Here is a 21,032-nt window from a genome sequence, read left to right as displayed (position 1 = left end):
AGGATATGAACAAAATTTTAATGTTGGGCTAACCAATATGAAAGGTTTTCCAAATAATTTGGGAAATTTAAAAAATTTGGAATAATTTAGATTGGCAAAGAAGGAAAAAAATAATGATGTTGTTAAAAATGGAAAACGGACATATTTTTTTGAAAAATAAATTCTGAAGGAATTGGAATTTCCCAAAAGATTAATGTCATTTCCCTTTGATTGGGGATACCCCAAGGAAACTGAAAAGGGAAAAGGACCTGTATGTACCAAAATGTTTGTGGCAACCCTGTTTGGAGTGGCTAGAAACTGGAAAATGAATGAATAGATGCCCATCAATTGGAGAATGGTTGGGTAAATTGTGGTATATGAATGTTATGGAATATTATTGTTTTGTAAGAAATGACCAGCAGGATGAATATAGAGAGGCTTGGAGAGACTTCCATGAACTGATGCTAAGTGAAATGAGCAGAACCAGGAGATCATTATATACTTCAACAATGATCCTGTATGAAGATGTATTCTGATGGAAGTGGATTTCTTTGACAAAGAGACCTAATTCAGTTTCAATTGATCAATGATGGACAGAAGTAGCTACACCCAAAGAACACTGTGAAATGAATGTAAACTGTTTTCATTTTTGTTTTTCTTCCCAGGTTATTTTTACCTTCTGAATCCAATTCTTCCTGTGAAACAAGAAAACTGTTTGGTTCTGCACACATATATTTTATCTAGGATATAATACAACATATTCAACATACATAGGACTGCTTGCCATATAGGGGAGGGGATGGAGGGAAAGGGGAAAAATTAGAACAGAAGTGAGTGCAAGGGATAATGTTGTAAAAAATTACACTGGCATGGGTTCTTTCAATAAAAAGTTATTATAATAAATAAAAATAAATAAAATTTAAAAACATTAAAAAATAAAAAATAAAATAAACAAAACAAAACAAAACAAGCAAACAAACAAACCAACAAAAACATATTGTAAGGTTCTGGCTTTTAATCCAGTCTGTTATCCACTTCTGTTTTATGAGAGAGTTCATTCCAGTCCACATTTACCGTTAAAACTACTAATTCTGTATTCCCTGCCATTTTATCCCAAATTATGCTTTTCTCTTTCCTTTCCCCCTTTCACTCCTCTCCAGTATTTTATTTATGAGGACCATTTGCCTCCCCCTTGTAGTCCCTCCTCTTTTCTTATACTTTTCCCTATATCTCTTTACCCTTTTATTACCCTCCCCCTTTGTTTTTCCTTTTCTCCTCAAACTTCCCCTATAAAGTGAGAGAGAAGTTTCTCTGTGAAACCAAAAATATCTAATATTCTCTCTTTGAGTCAAATCTAATGAGAGTAAGATTCACACAATCTTCATCACCCTCCTTTCTTTCCTAAATTGAAACAGATTTTTTTTTGCCTCTTGGTGAGATGTAATTTCCCTCATTTTACCTCCACTTTCCCCTTTTCTGGTACAATTCCCTTTCCACCTCTAGTTTCTTTTTAAAATTATAACAATAAAATCAAACTGTACATGCACTCTCTATGTATTCATAACAGAAATATAGTTCTCAAGAGAGCTTTTATTTTTACATTTTAATATTTCTCTTGAGTTCTATATTTGGAGGTTAAATTTTTTTCTTCAGTTCTGGTCTTTTCATCAGAAATAAATGAAATTTTTCTATTTCATTGAATGTCCATTTTCTTCCCTAAAAGAAAATGCTCAATTTAGTGGGGTAGTTTATTTTTGGCTGCAATCCAAGTTCCTTTGCCTTTCACAATCTCAGATTTCAGGCCCTTTAACCCTTTAAGGTGGAGGCTGCTAGGTCCTGGGTAATCCTGATTGGGACTTATCAGTATTTGAATTGTTTCTTTCTGGTGGCTTGCAAAATTTTTTCCTTGGTCCAATAGTTCTTAAATTTAGCCACAATATTCCTTGGAGTTTTGATTTTGGGGTCTCTTTCAGGAGATGATCAGTGAATTCTTTCAATGGGCATTTTACCTTCTGATTCTGGGACATCAGCGCAATTTTCTTTGGGATTTCCTGAAAAATAATATCCAGGCCCTTTTTTTCATCATGGTTTTTAGGAAGTCCAATAATCTTTAGACTATCTCTCCTACATCTATTTTCCAAGTCAGTTGTTTTCCCAAATAGGTAGTTTACATTTTCTTCTATTTTTTTTCTTTTTTCTTTTTTTGGTTTTGCTTGATTGATTCTTGATGTCTCATTGAGTCATTCATTTCCATTTGTTCAGTACTGATTTTTAGTAAATTATTTTCTTCAATCAACAATGATTTCTAGCCATATGAAAAGGAGCACCTTTTCATATGGCTAGAAATAGTTTCCATTTCTTCATCTGAAAATTGCCTGTTCATATCCTTTGACTATTTATCAATTGGAGAATGGCTTGATTTCTTATAAATTTGAGTCAATTTTCTATATATTTTGGAAATGAGGCCTTGATCAGAACATTTGACTGTAAAAATATTTTCCCAATTTATTGCTTCCCTTCTAGTCTTGCCTGCATTCGTTTTGTTTGTACAAACACTTTTTAACTTGATACAATCAAAATTTTCTATTTTGTGATCAATAATGATCTCTAGTTCTTCGTTGGTCACATATTCCTTCCCCCTTCCCAGGTCTGAGGTAAACTATCCTATGTTCTTCTAAACTTATTTAAAATCTCATTCTTTATGCCTAGATCATAAACCCATTTTGACCTTATCTTGGTGTACAGTGTTAAGTAGGGTCAATCCCTAGGTTCTGCTATATTAGTTTCCAATCTTCCCAGCAGCTTTTGTCAAACACTGAATTCTTATCCCTGGTCCTGCTTATTTCACTCAGCATCAGTTCATGTAAGTCTTTCCAGGCCTTTCTGAAATCATCCTGCTGATCATTTCTTATAGAGCTATAATATTCCATAATATTCATAAATCACAATTTATTTAGCCATTCTCCAATTGATGGGCATCCACTTACTTTCCAGTTTCTAGCCACTACAAAAAGGGCTGCTACAAAAATTTTTGCATATATGGGTCCACTGCTGGGTCAAAGGGTGTGCACAGTTTGATAGCTAGCATAGTTCCCAATTGCTCTCCAGAATGGCTGGATATATTCAGAATTCCACCAACAATGCATCAGTGTCCCAGTTTTCCCACATCCCCTCCAGCATTCCGCATTATCTTTCCCTGTCATTCTAGTCAATCTGACAGGTGTGTAGTGGTATCTCAGAGTTGTCTTAATTTGCATTTCTCTGATTAACAATGACTTGGAGCATCTTTTCATATGGCTAGAAATAGTTTCAATTTCTTTGTCTCAGAATTGTCTGTTCATATCCTTTGACCATTTATCAATTAGAGAATGGCTTGATTTCTTATAAATAAGAGTCAATTCTCTATATATTTTGGAGATGAGGCCTTTATCAGACCCTTTGACTATAAAAATGTTTTCCCAGTTTATTGCTTCCCTTCTAATCTTGTCTGCATTTGTTTTCAATTTGATATAATTAAATTTTTCTATTTTGTGATCCATAATGATCTCTAGTTCTTTTTTGGTCATAAATTCCTTCCTCTTCCACAGGTCTGAGAGATAAACTATCCTATGCTCTTCCAATTTATTTATAATCTCATTCTTTATGCCTAGGACATGAACTTTATTTGTGTGGAAAGAGTTTTGTAGTTTTGCTCATATAGTTTCTGATTTTCCCTTGGCAGCTAGATTCCTAAATATTTTCTATGTCAGTAGTTACTTTAAATGGAGTTTCTCTTTGTAACTCTAACTGGTGTATTTTGTTAGTGATATATAAGAATGCTGATGACTTGTGTGGGTTTATTTTGTATCCTGCAACTTTGCTAAAGGTGTGGATTATTTCTAATAGCTTTTTAGTAGAATCTCTGGGGTTCTCTAAGTATAACATCATATCATCAGCAAAGAGTGATAATTTGGTTTCCTTATTACCTACTCTAATTCCTTTAATTTCTTTCTCAGCTCTTATTGCCAAAGCAAGCATTTCTAATACAATATTGAATAGTAATGGTGATAGAGGGCAATGTTGTTTCATTCCTAATCTTATTGGGAATGGTTCCAGTTTATCCCCATTACATAAGATGCTTACTGATGATTTTAAATAGATGCTACTGATTATTTTAAGGAAAAGACCATTTATTCCTATACTCTCAAGTGTTTTTTAATAGGAATGGATTTTGGATTTCAACAAATGCTTTTTTTTGCATGTATTGAGATGATCTTTTTTTTTGTTAATTTGGTTATTGATATGGTCAATTATACTAATAGTTTTCCTAATATTGAACCAGCCATGCATTCCTGGTATAAATTCTACTTAATCATGGTGTATTTTCCTGGGGATGATTTTCTATCTATTCTCTTTCTTAGCCAGTACCAAATGGTTTTGATGACCACTGCTTTATAATATAGTTTTAGGTCTGGCACAGCTAGGTCACTTTCATTTTTTCCCTCATGAACTCCCTCAAAATTCTTGACTCTTTGTTCTTCCAGATGAACTTTGTTATTATTTTTCCTAGATCTGTAAAATAATTTCTTGGGAGTTTGATTTGCATGACACTATATAAGTAGATTATTTTAGGTAAGTTTGTCATTTTTATTATATTAGCTTGGCCCCACCCATGAGCATTTGACATTTTTCCAGTTGATTAGATCTGATTTTATTTGTGTGGAGAGGTAATAATTATAATTAATTCTCCTTCAAGACAACTGAAGTCATTTAGCCATATCCTTCTTGCTCTCTTCTCTCTATCCAATAGGCTAATGTAGCTAGAAACATAGAAACAAGCAGCAAAGAATAATATTAAGAAAAAAGAGAATAGCAAGGAGACACAGTGGATAGAAGGCTAGATTTGTAATCAGGAAGTACTGAGTTCAAATTCAATCTCAGACATTTACCAGCTGTATGATTCTGTACAAGTCACAAATCACTGAGATCCAATCAAGCATTTTTCCATAGCCTGTAGGACATCTCCCCTGAATGTCCTAACTCTCCAATATCATCCTTTTGTTGAATCCTCCAAACCAGTATCTTCATCTTAAATGTCATATTTAAGCAGCAACCCTCAAAATCTATTTTTTATTCTTTTCTTTTTCCCCAACGTACAATAATTTGCAAAATCCTATTAATTTTATTCCTGAAATACCTCTATATATGTTGTAAGCTCCATCAAGAACAGGGATAATGTCTTTTTAAAAATCTTCAAATATGTCTTCATATGAATATCACTAGTAAATATTTATTGAAACTTTAAAAAAAATGTATAGCCACCAATGGAAACTATTATAATCAAGTTAAATGGAGGAGGCAGTGGAGGAAGTGGTGGCCGGGTTGGCCCTGAGACTGACTGACTGACTGATGTCCTGACCTACCCACCATTGGACTCCAGGGTGTGCCCTCCTCCTGCTCTCTGTGGCCTGGCCCTCTGGTAGCTGCTCTGCCTCCACCCCCTCCTCCCCACCCCCGGTCCCTGCCAGTCCGGCCATCCCACCGCCTGCCCCGCAGAGTTCTGAGTGCACTCGCTTGGCCAGCCAATGCAGCCAGGATGGAGTCCTTAATGAACAGTTGAAGAAGAGAGCAGACCCCGGCTGCAGGACTACCCTCTGATGGACACCCCGTTGCTCATGACCTCCATCTTTGTTGGCTATATCTATTTTGTGCTGTCCCTTGGGCCCCAGCTGATGGCCAATCGAAAGCCATTCCAGTTTCACAGCTTCATAGTCGTATACAACTTCTCTCTGGTAGTTCTCTTCCTCTACATAGTCTATGAGTTCCTGATGTCTGGCTGGCCGAGCACCTACACATGGCGTTGTGACCCTATGGACTATTCCCAGAACGCAAAGGCCCTCTGGATGGTTTGTGTGGCTTAGCTCTTTCTCTTCTCCAAGTTCATCGAGTTGATGGACACAGTAATCTTGATTCTTCAAAAGAAGAATGGCCAGGTGAGTTTCTTGCATGTCTTTCATCAATCAACCCTGGAGCTGGTGGTGGGGCGTTAGGGTGGCCCCAGGAGGAATGGGTTCCTTTCATGCCACGGTGAACTCCTCTGTGCATGTGATCATGTACCTTTATTATGGGCTGTCCACTTTGGGCCTGGCCGCCCAGCCCTATCTCTGGTGGAAGCACATGACAGCCATCCATCTGATCCAGTTTGTGCTGGTCTTGCTGCACATCTCTCAGTATTACTTCCTGCCCAGCTGTGACTACCAGTACCCTGTAATCATTCACCTCATCTGGATGTACAGGACCATCTTACTTGTGCTCTTCTCCAACTTCTGGTACCAATCGTACACCAAAGGCAAGTGGCTGCCAAGGACTGCCCAGCAGAAAGGGGTGCCCAAAGTCAAGGTGAACTGAGCCAGGCTGGCCTGACTCCAGCCCTCGCCCACCACCAAAGTGCCTCGGGGCTGCACTGAGGGCAGCCATTCTATTTGGTCAGAGGGTCTGCGGATCACATCTCTGCTGGTGGGTCACAGGACCTGGCTAGAGCAGAGGGACATAAGCGGACCCTCCCCTCTTCCTACGAACTGGCACACAGGGACCACGACCACCCCCCCTCCCTGTACCTTATACCTAACTACAGGGGCTTCCTTGCCCACTACCACAGCACAGTCCTGAGGATGGGAGTGCAGCTTGAGCTGGACATACCCCCTTATCCCCTGGGCCAGCCTGTCTGGGGAAAGGGAATACTCAGGGCTGGCCCCAACCACAGGCCTGTGGCCTTTTAACTTTTCTCACATTGAAGAGGTCAGCAATAATCTTCCCCTGGGCACCGGGGCCTTGATTCTAACCCCACATCTGCCCCGCTGCTGGAGTGGCATGGGGGAGGGAGAACACAGCCCACAGGGGCTGCTCACTCACACGTGTCTTAATTAAAATGACAGGAAACATCAAAAAAAAATAATCAAGTTAAATGAAATTCAAGATGATCAAAAGTGGGTACATAATTAACAGAAATAGTCACACAATTTACAAAACAATAGAACATTAGTCAAACACACACAATAGCTTTCAATAAAACACAGTGCTAAAGCCTACAAATCATATTCATTGAAACGATCCTTCTTTAATATGATAGAAGTATATGTGTAAAACTAATGCCTGTTATCATTTGAAATGAGGATTACTGGAAGCTTTTATAGCAAATCCAGAATGAAAGGGAGAAAAATTCCCTATTATTATTTGTCATAGTACTAGAATGCTAGCTATAGAAATATGCAAGAAAAAGAAATTAATGAAATAACATTAGAGAGGCAACAAAACTATTCCTATCCACAAATTACATAGGTGATTTACATATATAAAGGAATTGGTCTTTCATAGGCCTAATAACAGAAATGAAACAAGTTAATGAGGTGTTAAACTGTAAAAATTTGGTCAGCTAGGTGATACCTTTATGAGGTGCCAATTAATCCCTTGATTGAGTCACAAAAGATAGACTACACTTCCAAATGACTTTTAAAAGTTAATTCTAGAGAGTCCAGAAAAGAAATTTGAAAAGGAAGCCAATTACTGAAGAAATGTGAAGAAGATATATTAAGCCAGGGGAAAAAAAAGCCATGAGGAGGCTCATGGAGCTGGAAGAGTAAAAATGCAAGCAGAACTAATCACCAAAATAAAAGGCACTAGGACTCAGGAACAAGTCTGCCTGGGCAGACCGGGAATGAAAAATGTTAGGATAGAAGTTTTCCTGTTGAACTACCTGGGACTCTACATTCCATTGTAGTAATCATGTTCTTTTTTCCTTTTTTAGCCTCCCTCATTAAATCCCTGAAGCCTTTCTTTCGGGGCATGAGAAAATCAATTTGTATTCAGTATTTCATTGTTAATTATGATCTTTTTCTACTTTTCAACTTACTTATTGGAAATAAGAAAATTGAGAGGATGGAAGAAGATTAATTTAACCCTGATATTTTGTTCTAGAGCACTCTCTCTACCTGTGCGTTCACAGCCATAAAAGATAGAGGGAATTTTGGATCATTTAATATAGCTCCTCTGAGAAGAGCGTTGGGAATAGAGGTGGGGGATTTATACCAAGAAGCCAATTTGGCCTACACTCACACTATTCCATGAATACAGAAAACATATTGAAAAGTTCAGAAAAGAAATTGATCAAGTTTTACTAAATTAGTAGTTTAAGAAATAAATCTGAAAAAACTTCATTTCTATAAATTATTAACAAAGGATAATAGAAAAATACATTTAAAATAACTTAAAATGCACAAAATATCTGAGTCAACTTGTTGAGTCAAATCCAGTGCATACAATTGTGGTCCAATTACAAAGACCTCTACAGCAGAAAATAAAAGAAGACAAATATTTGAAGAAGTATGTATTAGTTATGGTTAGGCTATGCCAATATAATTAAAGTGATGGTATAATCTGCAATAGTGTGCAGATTTGGTACTTTACCAGTCAAACTTCTAAGGACTTATTTTGTAGATTTAAACAGAATAATGAAAAAAATTGGGGGAAGAAATAAATGGCATATAATTTTGAGGGAAATAATGAAAAATGTTGAATTTAAAAGGGACTGAAATAATCAAGCTTTCTATTATAAAGTCATAATAATCATTTGGCACTGGCTAAAAAAAGAAAAAGTATATCAGTATCGCAAAATTACATAAACACAAGATATATAGCTAAATGAATATGAAAGGCCCAAAATACTCTGAGAAGATTCCCTATTTAACAAGAACTACTAGTAAAACTGAAAGCCAGTCTGGCAAAAAATCAATTTCAATTGTACATTATTTTATGTAATAAAATAAGCTGTAATAGATAAATTATCTAAATATAAAATGTAATGGGCTGAGGCTTGAGTTGATGCACTGAGGTCCCAAGCACATGAGGCTAAATAGTAATTGGACTATACTCTATTAATATACATGCTTGGATAAAGAATGGTCCCCGCCCACTCTCTGTGCAAATTCTGATGTATTGTATAGGAAATGACGATTTTGGTGAGTGGAGGCAGAGAGACAGGAAGAGAGGCTGGGAGAGATTGAGCCTAGGTTCTATGCTGGTAGATGCTGATCGTGTGGCTTCTGGTCTAGCTAGCTTCTTGACTCAGCTGCACACATTGCTATTGCCCATTCTCTTCCACCTCTGATCTTTCTTCACTGAGAATAAAGATTGACGATTTTCCCCTAATCTGAATTCCTGATTCTGGCTGATTTTAAAATACGTGGTCATCACAATAAAAGGTCATCAATTTTAAGAAAAGGAAAATAGATGGTTGTTTCATGATACAAAGTATATCACAACTAAAGAATGTGTTGAATTGATTAAAAAACCAAAAATTAATAATTTCACTTCTATAAAATTTAAAGGCTTTTTGTATAAACAAAAGAAATGCAGCTAGAATAAGTCAGTATTAAAGAATTCTTTATATCAAATGTTGTTGGTAAAAATCTGATATCTAAAATATATTGAAAAATGAAACAAATATTTAAGACTAAAAGTTTTTCCACCAATTAGAAGTGGACAAAGAATAATTATTTTCACAATAATATTAGCAAGGCAGAACAATCATATCCCACCCAAATATGCCCCAAGTCAGTAATAGTAATTGAATTATAATTTTTTTATTATAGCTTTTTATTTACAAGTTATATGTACGGGTAATTTTATAGCACTGACAATTGCCAAACCTTTTGTTCCAATTTTTCCCCTCCTTAGCTCTCCAGAATGGCTGGATGTATTCCCTTCCACCAACAATGCATCAGTGTCCCAGTTTCCCCACATCCCCTCCAGCATTCAGCATGATCTTTCCCTGTCATTCTAGCCAATTTGACAGGTGTGTAGTGGTATCTCAGAGTTGTCTTAATTTGCATTTCTCTGATTAATAATGACTTGGAGCATCTTTTTATATAGCTAGAAATAGTTTCAATTTCTTTGTCTCAGAATTGTCTGTTCATAACCTTTGACCATTTATCAATTGGAGAATGGTTTGATTTCTTATACATTAGAGTCAATTCTCCATATATTTTGGAGATGAGGCCTTCATCAAACCCTTTGATTATAAAAATGTTTTCCCAGTTTATTGCTTCCCTTCTAATCTTGTCTGCATTAGTTTTCAATTTGATATAATTAAATTTTTCTATTTTGTGATCTGTAATAATCTCTAGTTCTTCTTTGGTCATAAATTCCTTCCTCTTCCAAAGGTCTGAGAGGTAAACTATCCTAGGCTTTTCCAATTTATTTATAATCTCATTCTTTTTGCCTAGGCCCTAAACCCATTTTGACCTTACCTTGATGTACGGTGTTAAGTGTGGGTCAATACCTAGTTTCTGCCATACTGATTTCCAATTTTCCCAGCAATTTTTGTCAAAAAGTGAGTTCTTATCCTAAAGGCTGGGGTCTTTGGGTTTGTCAAACACTAGATTATTAAAGTTATTGGTTGTTTTGTCCTTTGAATCTAACCTATTCCACTGATCAATTAGTCCATTTCTTAGCTAATACCAAATGATTTTGGTAACCGCTGCTTTATAATATAATTTTAGATCTGGTACAGTGAGGCCACCTTCACTTGATTTTTTTTCATTAATTCCCTTGAAATTCTTGACCTTTTGTTTTTCCATATTGTGAGGGATGTAGAAGACCCTTACCCAAAATGACTACTCAGAGATCACTCAGTAGAAAGCAGAAAAGTTATTTATTAATAAATTCTCATGAGAATGAGCAATTCCACTGCAAGGAGGGAAAGAGAGAGAGAAAGCTTGCAGTAGAAGGGCTAAAGATTTGGGAAAGATATACAGTTTTTATAGGTTTGGTTACCAAGAATTACATCATAGGTTGGGGAGCATTGAGAAATAGGGGCCCTCTTCCCTAAATGAATCTTAAACATTGGTGCCAAAGGCAGATTAAAATGGAATGCTTTGTTTCCCTGGTTTCAAGAGGAATCAGTCAGACCTTCAAACTTCAGATTGCTGAGCTGATGGCATTTAATAATCTAAATATTGATAACATTGAACAAGGATAAATGTCATCATTTCTGATTAAGTAAATATATCTAGTTTTAAGTAAATAATGGTTTGCACACACCATACTTATGCAGGTAACAGAGACATAGAAATAATAAAAAACAGAAAAAGAATTCATACATTCCTGTAAGTTCTTCATCTTATCTATCTCTATTCCCCAGAATATGAACTTTGTTGTTATTTTTTCTAGGTCATTAAAATAGTTTTTTTGGGGAGTCTGATTGCCATAGCCCTAAATAAATAGATTAATTTAGGTAGTATTTTTCATCTTTATTATATTTGCATACCCAGTCCAAGAGCATTTAATATTTTTCCAATTGGTTAAATATGACATTATTTGTGTGGAAAGTTTTGTAGTTTTGCTCATATAATTTCTGATTTTCCCTTGGCAGATAGATTCCTAAATATTTTCTATGTCAGTAATTACTTTAAATAGAATTTCTCTTTGTAACTCTAACTGCTGTATTTTGTTAGTGATATATAAGAATGCTGATGACTTGTGTGGGTTTATTTTGTATCCTGAAACTTTGCTAAAGGTGTAGATTGTTTCTAATAGCTTTTTAGTAGAATCTCTGGGGTTCTCTAAGTATACCATCATATCATCAGCAAAGAGTGATAATTTGATTTCCTTATTACCTGCTCTAATTCCTTTAATTTCTTTCTCAGCTCTTATTGCCAAAGCAAGCATTTCTAATACAATATTGAATAGTAATAGTGATAGAGGGCAACCTTGTTTCATTCCTGATCTTATTGGGAATGGTTCCAGTTTATCCCCATTACATATGATGCTTACTGAAGGTTTTAAATAGATGCTACTGATTATTTTAAGGAAAAGACTATTTATTACCATTTATTCTCAAGTGCTTTTTAATAGGAATGGATGTTGAATTTTATCAAATGTTTTTTCTGCATCTATTGAGATGATCATATGGTTTTTGTTAATTTGGTTATTAATATGGTCAATTATACTAATAGTTTTCCTAATATTGAACCAGCCCTGAAATCCTGGTATAAATCCTACTTGATCATGATGAATTATCCTGGGGATGATTTTCTAGAGTCTTTTTGCTAATATCTTGTTTAAGATTTTAGCATCAATATTCATTAGGGAGATTGGTCTATAATTTTCTTTCTCTGTTCAGAAATGTTATTTCTGTATCCTCTAATCCAGCAATCCTATTACTAAGTATGTAGCAAAAGGAAATAAAAGATAGAAAGTGTATATGCATTACAAAATATTCATCATAGTATTTTTATGGTAATAAAACATAAAAAATAAAAGAGATGCCTATCAACTGAGAAATGACTGGAAAATTCTGGTATAAGAATAAAATGGAATAATATATTGTAACAAACATGAAATGTGAGTAATTCAGAGAACTTTTAAGAAACAATACAGAGCAAAGAAAGAACTAAGGAAAAATTTACTCTCCAACAATGAACAATAAAACAAATCTAAAAGACATCTGAACTAAGATCAAATTCATTAATCATTAATCAATGTCACTGCCAGGATACAAATAATGAGATACAGCTTCCTTTTCTTGGACAGTTTGTGGAGAAAACATGTCATGTCTTTAATATCTAACTGGGAAAGACATTGAACTTCTTTCTTCTTTATTATTATATTATTATCAAATTAGTAAGTAGTTACTTCAGTATTCCCCCTGAATTGAGAAATAAAGCCTCCTGTAATATGTTTTTTCTTCCTTGATTTTTACTGGATATCTTTTTATTTTGAGAAGATGTTAAGACATCATTATTTTTTTAAAGATCAAAAATGGGCTTCCTCCTCAGAGTATCAGGCTCTTTTCTTTTCAGCAAGACACTTGTAGCTATATGTAGATAATTTCAAATATTCAAATTTGTTTCTTCTTTTTGAAAGAGAAGATGATGCCTTCATGAAGGATAAAATTGGACTACTGACATTAATCCTCTCTGCTTTCTTCTCCCTGGAGAGTTACTTAGCTTCTTGACAATAATTAAGTCACTTTTAGCCTCCTGACTACATAATTACCTCCAGATCTACATTACTGCTTTCTCTGTGATTTTATAGAATTTTTATTGGAAAAAAATTATGAATATAATTACATTACCCTTTGCAGGAAAATCCCTAAAATTCTAACACTTGTTTAAATTTTGAGTTTTCTAGCTAATTCCTGACTTCTAAAGATTTGAGGGAAAATGAGAATACAAGAATGTCTTGGTTAAAAGTGACAAACTAAATACCTATTATTAGACAGGCATGGGAAAGAAAAGTTGCAGAAAAGGTAGACTTGCCTGAATTTTCTCCACTTTTTGAAGAAGTCAGAAAAACTGGTAACTTCAGGCCAAGAGATGACAGTAAGGATCCTACAGCTCACTTTGATCTCTCCAATTTTCTGTCCTATACCACCTCTCCTTTCAGTTTCTCTTTCAATCTGATCCTCCTCTGGATCCTTACAGGAACAGTTCACTAATTCTAGGAGAGAGCTGGGGACACTCACTCTTTCCCTATCATTGTCATTTCATTGCTTATTTAATATCTATTCCTTACTCTTAGTCTGTGTTTTCTCTATTAAGTCTCTTTGAAAATACTTGGATGTACAAATTAAAAAGCTTTTGTACAAACAAAACTAATGCAAACAAGATTAAAAGGGAAGCAACAAACTGGGAAAACATCTTCACAGTTAAAGGTTCTGATAAAAGCCTCATTTCCAAAATATATAGAGAATTGATTCCAATATATAAGAAATTAAGTCATTCTCCAATTGATAAATGGTCAAAGGATATGAACATTCAATTTTCAGATGATGAAATTGAAACTACTTCCACTTATATGAAAGTGTCCCAAATCACTATTGATCAGAGAAATGCAAATTAAGACAACTCTGAGATACCACTATCTATCAGATTGGCTAAGATGACAGGAAAAAATGATGAATGTTGGAGGGGATGCTGGAAAACTGGGACACTGATGCATTGTTGGTGGAGTTGTGAATGAATCCAACCATTTTGGAGAGCAATCAGGAATTATGCCCCAAAAGTTATCAAACTGTGCATACCCTTTGACTCAGCAGTGCTACTACTGGGCTTATACCCCAAAGAGATACTAAAGGAGGAAAAGGTACCAGTATGTGCCAAAATGTTTGTGGCAGCCGTGTTTGTAGTGGCTAGAAAATGGAAAATGAATGGATGTCCATCAATTGGAGAATGGTTGGGTAAATTGTGGTATATGAATGTTGTGGAATATTATTGTTCTGTAAGAAATGATCAGCAGAGTGAATGCTGAGAGGCTTGGAGAGACTTACATGAATTGATGCTAAGTGAAATGAGCAGAACCAAGAGATCATTATATACTTCAACAACAATACTGTATGAGGATATATTCTGATGGAAGTGGATTTCTTCGACAAAGAGATTTAACTCAATTTCAATTGATCAGTGATGGACAGAAGCAGTTACACCTAAAGAAAGAACACTGGGAAATGAATGTAAACTGTTTGCATTTTTTTTCTTCCCGGTTATTTTTACCTTCTGAATCCAATTCTTCCTGTGCAACAAGAGAACTGTTCAGTTCTGCATACATATATTGTATCTATTGTGACCTATTTAACATGTATAGGACTGCTTGCCATCTGGGGGAAGGAGTGGAGGGAGGGAGGGGAAAAATGAGAACAGAAGTGAGTGCAAGGGATAATGTTGTAAAAAAGTACCCAGGCATGGGTTCTGTCAATAAAAAGGTATAATTATTTTAAAAAAGAAGAAGAACATATAACAAATAAATGAGTCTTTCAAATTAAAAAAAAAAAAAGAAAATACTTGGATGTAACTCAGTTCTCATTCCAGCTCACAGATGATACAAAAGTTTATTCCCCTGAACTAAGCTGCTCAGGATCTCAGTTCTCAAATCTTATACATTCCTCCCTGGATTTTGAAACTTTGCAACTCCTTTCAGAAACAGCTGTGCAGCTGACACTTGGGAAAAGGTTGGGAATAGAAAGAAGCATTTCTTCCTAGCTATTTATTTCTACAACTTTAACACATATTGAAGAATAGTACTTGATCAAATAGTGAACAAGGAATCCAAGAAGAAAGCACAATGACTCATTATTCAGGTCAAAATAGGAATATAGAAGCTATCTTTTGAGAATGTAGGCACTAAAGGATACACAGTAAGGAATATCTGAAACAGAACCTACTCTCATGGGATTAAATTGGGCCTGTGAATAAGAGGAAGATACTATTATGAATAAAACAGGGAACGGATCATATGACATTTACAGACAAGGAAGAGTTAACAAGAGTCATCCAGAATTTGTGATGCTCTGTCTGCAGAGCTGAGCTCCTAAATGCAATATGGAATAAGGGGGTAGGGAGTTGCATGTACACAGGTTGAGAAGAAGTACTTGTGACTATGAAAGTTAGGCATAGTTATGGATGTTGATTAGAACTGGATTGAAGCTATGTACTAGGCAAGGAACAGAAAGAAAATGAGTCATTGACTTAAGATTGGCATTGTGGATTGAATGTATAGATCATTTCTACAAATAATACCTGCAGTTTAATGACTAGGGCTAGAAGTTCAAAATAATTATCAATCAATAAACATTTATTAAGCATTTACTATGTGACAGGTTCTATGTTAAGTTCTAGGGGTACAAAAAAAAAACCTAGTCTTTTCCCTCAAGAAGTTTATACTCTAATGGAAAAGATACTATGCAAAAACATACAAACAATACTATATATACAAAACAAATGGGAAATAATTAAAAGAAGGAAGGCACTGAAATTTACAGAGCTTAAGGAAGACTTTCAGGGCAACTAGGTGATCCAGTAAATAAAACACTAGGCCTATAGTCAGGAAGATCTGAGTTCTAATTCAGCTTCAGACACTGACTAGCTAAGTGACCCTGGCTAAGTCACTTAACTTTGTTTCAGAGTTCCTCAATCTGTAAATGAGCTGGGAAAAGAAATGGAAAATCATAGAAAATCCCAACTGGGGTCATCAAGAATTAGACATAATTGAAAAGCCATACAAAAACAGGAAAGACTTCCTATAGAAAGTGGGATTATAGTTGAGAATTAAAGGAAACTTGAGGATCAGCAATCAGAGAAAAGGAAGGAGAGCATTTCAGGCAATGGAGACAGCCAGAAAAAAATGCCAGGAGCAGAGAGGAATGTCTTGTTTGTCAGGTGGCTGGAGATGCTGAATGAAAGAGCATATATCAGGGAATAAGGTATAAGAAGAATGGAATATAAAAGAGGGCTAGGTTATGAAAAGCTTTGAATGTCAAACAGCATTTATATTTGTTCCTGAAGGCAATAAGAAACTACTGTAATTTATTGAGTATTGGGGATAAGGGACAATGACATGATCAGATCTTTGCTTTTGAAAAATGAGTTTGGTGGCTAAAAAAGAATGGATTGAAGTAAGGAGAAACTTTAGACAGGCAGATCCACCAAAAGGCTATTACTGTAATAATCTAGAGTGATGATAGTGTCAGAGAGAGAAGATTTTGCAAAGGTTAGATCAACAGATTTTGGCAATATCTTGGATATGGAAGGTCGGAGATAGTGAGGAATCTAGGAAGGCTCTTTAATTGTGAGTCTGAGGGACTGGAGAAATGCTGCTGCCCTCTCTGGGTAAATAGGGAAGGTAGAAGAATGAGGAGGAAGATCTTAGGGGAAAAGATAATGAGTTTTATTTTGGACATACTGAATTTAAGATGTCTACTGGAGCTCCAGTTTATGATGTCTAAAAAGCAGTAAGAATGTGGGACTGAAGCATAAGAGAGAGATTAGGATAAGAGAGCTAGATCTGAAAATCACTAACTAGAGATGGTAGTTAGATTTATAAGAGATAAGATCACTAAGTGAAACAGTATAAAGGAGGTAGAGTCCAATCTGGGCCCTGCCTCCTTCATACTGTTTCACTTAGTACCTTAGTACCTGAAGTACATCTATGATCTAGCAGCATCTAGAAAAGGTGACTAAGATGAAGCAATCATATAGTTTGGAGGAAAATTAAAGGAGACTTGTGTCCTGAAAATCCAAAGAGAAGAAGTATTAAAGAGAAGAGTGATTAACAGTGTCAAAAGTTGCAGAGAAGTCAAAGGCCATATGAGTTGGCAACTAAGAGATCATAAAATAGTTTGGAGAAAGCAGGTTCAGTGGAATTCTAAGGTTGGAAGCTATATTGTAAAAACTGAAGAAGAGCGTGAGAGGAGAGAAATGAGCTATTCAGGAACTTAGTTACAAAGATAAGAAGAGATATATGATAATGGTTAGCTGGAATGCAAAGATCAAGTGAGGTTTTGTTTTTTTCAGAGTAGCAAAGATCTGAGCACATTTGTAGGCAGTAGGGCATGAGACATAGGGGAGATAGCAAAAATAAGTGACAGGGTGAGAATAATTGAGGGGAAGATCTGTTGGAGGAGACAGGACAGAATGGGATCACATAAAGAATTGAAGGTTTAGCTTTATTAAAATGTAAAGCCACTTCATCATATGAAACAGGAGTGAAGAAAAAGAAAGTGGCAGAAGGCAATTGAATAATAGTAGATGAGAAAGAGGAAGAATAGGGAGTTCATGAAAAAATTGCCTCAATTTTCCCCCCAAAATTTGAGGCAAGGTTGTCACTTGAAAGATTGTGGGGAGAAAGAACAATAGGAAATTTGAGAAAGAATGAAAAGGCTTGGAAGAGCCTCTGTGGGATAGTAATTTTGTAAGTGAAATACAGTAGAATTTCCTAGCAGTAATGACTTAACTTTATGTAACATAAATTTGTAGTGGATCCAGGCAGAATGATTGCATGATTTTCTCCAACTTGTTCAGCAATATGTATGTAGGTGTGGGCAACAAATGGTGGGAGTGATACAACACTGAGGCTTGGCTGGGTGTAATTGATGATATGATAAGGAAGCTAGGAGTTTATCAAGAAAGAAGCACAGTATAAAGTTGAATTGGTTTACTAAGGAGTCAAGATGAGGAGGAGAGAAGATTGCTAATGCAAGGAGATGACCCTGGAAAGAATTATCAGGGTCAAGGAATTGGAAGTCACGGTGCAGATGATAGCAGCTAGGTGGCTTAGGGAATAGAGTGCTGGACCTGGAATCAGAAAAACCTGAGTTCAAATCTGTCCTCAGGATTTACTAGCTGTGTGACATACCCCTGTTTGCCTCAGTTTCCTTATCTGTAAAATGAGCTGGAGAAAAAACTACTCCAGTATCTTTGCCAAGAAAACCTGCAAAGGAGTCACAGAATCATATCTGACTGAAGACAATTAAGCAACAACAACAATCCTACTAGTGGAAAATGAACTTTTGATGAAAGAGAGAACTTTTTGGTGAAAATACCAGAGCCAAATAGGAGCTTTGAATTACAAACAGGGAAGGAGGTGAGCCAAAATGTCAGAGAAAAGACAGAGACTCACCAATTTCTCCCCCAAACCACTCCAAATTCCTTTAAATAATGACTCTAAACAAATTGTAGCATGCCAGAACATAAAAAAGATGGAATGGAACAATTTTCCACTTGAAGACAATTTAGAACGTCAGCAGAAAAGGTCTGTAGTACAAGGGTGGGAATCCAGTTTGAAGTTCTGGTGCTTGCCTCATCAGCACAGCCTCAAACCCAATCTTGGCTTGGATGCCAGCAAAGCAGCAATGGTCTTTGGGACTCTGAATTAGCTATAGTACTGATATTTTCTAGATGTCTCAGTCCAGAGACACAAAAAAGGACTTGGAAGGTTAGCAGGAAAAATGTGCATCAACTAGGGGATGAGGGGGCCCTGGGAAACCAGCAAATAAGGAGTTGGTGGTAGCAGCCTCAACTTCCAGAGGCCTCAGTCCACAGAAAGTCTCTTTACTATCACTAAGGAAGGACTCTGTTACTTTAGCACATCAGAACTTACAGCCGCAGTTGAGCAGAAACCCTCCTTATAGGGCAAAAGAGATGCTTGTAAGTAGGTCCCTAGAAAGATCTCTATAAACAGCTACACAAAATTCTTGAAGCTTGGGAAATTGTATCCTTTCCCCTAGAAAGGAAGCTTCCTTTTACAAAGGTTTAAAAACTGAGTAATAGGCTGGAAAAATAAGAAATTAAGAGGAGACCATAGAAAGTTACAATGGTGATAAGGAAGGGGGAAAAAAGTGCACTCAAAAGAAGATAACAAAGTCAAAATTCCTAATCCAAAGCCTCTAAAAATAAATAAATAAGAATTGGTCTCAGGTCATAGATGAACTCAAAAGGGATTGTGAAAATCAAGTTAGAGAGATTAAAAAAAAATTGGAAATGAAAATGATGCAGAAGGAAATACAAAAATTTAATGAGAAGAGGAATGCCTTCAAAAGCAAAATTGGTCAAATACAAAAGGAGGCACAAAAGCTCACCAGGAAAATATTCCTTGAAAATTAGAATTGAGCAAATGGAAATTAATGATGTTATGAGAAATCAAAAAAAAAAAATAGAACAAAACCAAAATAATGAAAAAATAGAAAATAATGTGAAATATCTCATTAGGAAAAAAAAAATCTCATCTGGAAAATAGATCCAGAGGAGGGAATTTAAAAAATATTGCCCTGCCTGAAAGCTGTAATCACCTCTTTCCCCCAAAACAAAACCTAGATATCATCTTTAAAGAAATTATCACAGAAAACTGTTCTGATATTCTAGAACTAGAGGGTATAATGGAAATTTTACCAGAAATTTTTCTCGAAAGAGATCCCAAGATGAAAACTCCCAGGAATATATTAGCCAAATTTCAGAATCCCCAGGTAAAGGAGAAAATATTGCAAGCATCTAGAAGGAAACAATTCAAGTACAGTGGAGACACAATCACAATTAGACAAGATTTAGCAGCTTTTACATTAAAGGACCAGCAGACTTGGAATATAATATTACAGAGAACATTGGAGCTAGGATCACAACCAGGAATCACCTATCCAACAAAACCAAGTATAATCCTTCAATTATAGTTTAACATTCAATGAAATAGAGGACTTTGAAGTATTCATGATGAAAAGACCAGAGCTGAATAGTACTCAGGAGAAGCATAATGAGGTAATCAGGAAAGGGATATCATTAAGTACTTAAGCTTTATCTGTTTACATTTCTACATGGGTGGATGATAAGAATTTTCTCATTATTGTGGCAGTTAGAAGTTTGTGTGTGTGTGTGTGTGTGTATATATATATATATATATATATATATATATATATATATATACACACACATACATACACACACTTATATTCTGCTGTCGTGTCTGTATCTGGAACGACAAGAGCATACCCGGGTCCCCAAACCCTGACCCAACCCAGGCCTTTCAACATCACCGTGGAGAGAGGGCTCTTATTCTTGTTGGCCAGTTTATTGTTCAGTTATGCCTTTTGCATGTGCCAAAAAAGCCTTGCTGGGGTAAGATTCACAGAACATGAAAATTGCAGGTAATTGTATATATATATTGCTGTATCTAAGCGAATCTGCATGAGTTGGGTAGAGAGTCAAGTGAACCTCAATACTCCCTTTTCTTGTTTAGACTGGAGCATCTTGAGGGTACAAATAGCCTGCTCAATAATGACTTTGCTAGTAGGGTTTTTTGGGATGCCAGTGGAATGGGCAATGCCAAATTCTATGTAGAAGAACCGAAAGGCAAAAGATATATAAACTGGTCCATTATCTGTCTTAAGTGCATGTGGGACTACCACAGTGGAAAAACAATGATAAAGATGGCTGATCACATGCCTAACTGCTTCCCCAGATTGGAGTGAAGCCATGAAGGATTGAGAATATGTATTCAAGGTTACATGGATGCACTGTTTCTTAACATGAATGACATCCATTTGCCAAATTTCATTGAGTTTCAAACCACAAGGGTTCTTCCCTAGAGGGAGCTTTGGAGCCTGGAAAGAAAGGCAAGCTGTACAGCTTCCTCTTTTGTTATTCCCAAATGCAAGCATAAAGCTCAAGCAGTTTGATATTTAGAATGAGATTCTTGGGCTGCCTGAAATAAGGGAATATTGGCTAACATGGTTAGAAGGACCTAGAAGTCCACTA

The 21,032-nt window shown here is 35.9% G+C and overlaps 1 pseudogene; it reads left to right on the top strand.

Moving 5' to 3' along the window:
* Positions 1–6,366, top strand: part of LOC100919553 — a 50,745-nt pseudogene extending 44,379 nt beyond the window's left edge.
* The last annotated feature ends 14,666 nt before the right edge of the window (positions 6,367–21,032 follow it).

The sequence above is a fragment of the Sarcophilus harrisii genome, chromosome 2 (genome assembly GCF_902635505.1).
Source record: "Sarcophilus harrisii chromosome 2, mSarHar1.11, whole genome shotgun sequence".
Classification (NCBI taxonomy): domain Eukaryota; kingdom Metazoa; phylum Chordata; class Mammalia; order Dasyuromorphia; family Dasyuridae; genus Sarcophilus; species Sarcophilus harrisii.
This window is presented reverse-complemented; position numbering and strand designations above follow the sequence as displayed.